General features: G+C 36.8%; 2 protein-coding genes across 2 annotated transcripts in view; one reads left to right on the top strand and one right to left on the bottom strand.

Annotated features, from left to right (window-relative positions):
• Positions 1-2,500, bottom strand: part of kcnd1 (potassium voltage-gated channel, Shal-related subfamily, member 1) — a 1,001,373-nt gene that overhangs the window by 888,480 nt on the left and 110,393 nt on the right. The gene's annotated exons all lie outside the window — the stretch shown is intronic.
• Positions 1-2,500, top strand: part of plxna3 (plexin A3) — a gene marked incomplete at its 5' end in the record, with an annotated part of 162,252 nt that overhangs the window by 98,253 nt on the left and 61,499 nt on the right.

Here is a 2,500-nt window from a genome sequence, read left to right as displayed (position 1 = left end):
GTGCTTTGGTCCACTTCCTGTGGAGCTAATGGTCTTCCTGTCAGTCACAAGGCAATTAATTACCGTGGTGACGCTCGTTAATAAAGGTTTCAACCCACTGAGAGACGCAGTCAGACTCTGTGTGTGTGTGTGTGTGTGTGTGTGTGTGTGGGGGGGTGTGTGTGGGTGTGTGTCTGTTTCTCTGTGCGTGCGTGTGTGTGTGTCTCTGTGTGTGTGTGTCTCTCTCTCTCTGTCTGTGTGTGTGTGTGTGTGTGTCTCTGTGTGTGTGTGTGTATCTCTCTCTGTGTGTGTGTGTGTGTGTGTGTGTGTGTGTGTCTCTCTCTCTTGTGTGTGGGTGTGTGTGTGTCTCTGTGTGTGTGTGTGTGTATCTCTGTGTGTGTGTGTGTGTGTGTCTGTCTCTCTCTGTCTCTGTGTGTGTGTGTCTTTTTTCTGCAGCCTCAGGAAGTTCCAAAGCTTGGATCTGTCACCAGCTGTCCATTACTGAAAACACACAGACACACACACACACACACACACACACACACACACACACACACACAACACACCTTTGTCGGCTGTGTGTGTGTAACAGTACGATGTATACACCAAGTACAGTTAAAGTAAAGTACACACAGGCCTTTATGGGGGTTTCAACACCTTGTTCATCAACAACACGATGCTTGGTCAGCGGCCATTAGACTCAAAAATAGGGCTGGGCGATACGCAGAAAATCAAATATCATGATATTGTTTTACCAAATACCTTGATATCAATACTGCAACGATATTGTAGATTTTTGATAAATAATCACCAGTAATGTGGATATAATGTCTAAGTGGGTAAATGTGAATAATAGAACAGTTACAACAGTCTGGTAAGTTCAGAAAAGTACATCACTTTACTGTAATGCAGCCTTTAAAACCAGGACAATTCACTTTTATATTATTATATTATATTATTTATATTACGATATCCAAAAATTAAAACTATATCTAGTCTCATATCAGGATATCGATCAGGATTTTTTTATATATTATATTATACAGGATTATGACGTAAAACAGACTCTCGCAGCTTCAGGGGAGGCGCCAAGCGTGACCATAGACTTATTAATTTATGATTTCTTTTCTTCAAACATTTAATAATTTAAACCGCAGCTCCGCCCTTCCCCAACTCTCAGAGCACCTGATTGGATGCTGCTGTCGCTCCGTTTGGACCGGTCATTTAATACAGCAGAAGACGGTTATGAATAATTTGTGATGCTGCCACATTTAAAGCTTCTGTAATCAATAATTAATACTAATAATGACTGACATGTCTCTGTGGGATGTTAAAGCGCCTTTGGTTCCTTTTTTTCTCCGCTGATGGCACCAGTCTCAGCGCTGAGCCCCAGTCCCAGGAAGGAACTGGTTCTGGTGGAAACAAGTGCAAAAGATAACTCCACATACAATATTACAAGAAGTTAACCCTTGTGTTGTCTTCCCGTCGACAGCTTTTTGTTTTTCTGGGTAAAATCTTTAAATTAAATTAAAGACTTTGCGCAGGTATGAAGTGCTGTGGGCTGCACTTGTTTAAACATTTTTGTCACTTTTTTAAACGTTTTTGTCACTTTTGTAAACATTTTTGTCACTTTTTTTAAACATTTTTGTCACTTTTTAAATGTTTTTGTCACTTTTTTAAACATTTTTGTCACTTTTTAAACGTTTTTGTCACTTTTTTAAACGTTTTTGTCACTTTTTTAAACGTTTTTGTCACTTTTTAAACGTTTTTGTCACTTTTTTTTAAACGTTTTTGTCACTTTTGTAAACATTTTTGTCACTTTTTTTTAACGTTTTTGTCACTTTTTAAACGTTTTTGTCACTTTTTTAACGTTTTTGTCACTTTTTTTAAACGTTTTTGTCCCTTTTTTTAATTTTCTTTTTTTTCAAATGCTATAGAATTAAATAAAAACACCCACATTCAATTAAAGTAGTGAACTGATTATTTACTTTACTTGTGAAGAGCGTCATTGGGAACCATCCACGTTATATTTTTTTTTGGACAATTTGGTTGAAAGAAACACAAATTTCTGATATAGAAATGTTTTGAATATGGGTCAAATTTGACCCTAGGTTATTTCCCAAGTGTGAAATAACTGAAAACATGTCTTATATTTTAGATTCTTCAAAGTAGCCACCCTTTGCTTTTTTTGATAACTCTGCAAACCCTTGGTGTTCTCTCAATGAGCTTCATGAGGTAGTCACCTGAAATGGTTTTACCTTCACAGGTGTGCTTTGTCAGGGTTCATTAGTGGAAGTTTTTCCCTTATTATTAAAAAAGCAAAGGGTGGCTACTTTAAAGAATCTAAAATATAAGACATGTTTTCAGTTATTTCACACTTTTTTGTTAAGTACATAATTCCATATGTGTTCATTCATAGTTTTGATGCCTTCAGTGAGAATCTACAATGTAAATAGTCATGAAAATAAAAAGGAAACACATTGAATGAGAAGGTGTGTCCAAACTTTTGGCCTGTACTGTG

Source organism: Perca fluviatilis, chromosome 5 (genome assembly GCF_010015445.1).
Source record: "Perca fluviatilis chromosome 5, GENO_Pfluv_1.0, whole genome shotgun sequence".
Lineage (NCBI taxonomy): Eukaryota > Metazoa > Chordata > Actinopteri > Perciformes > Percidae > Perca > Perca fluviatilis.
The sequence above is the reverse complement of the archived record's forward strand: the minus strand, read 5'-3'. Positions and strand labels throughout refer to the sequence as shown.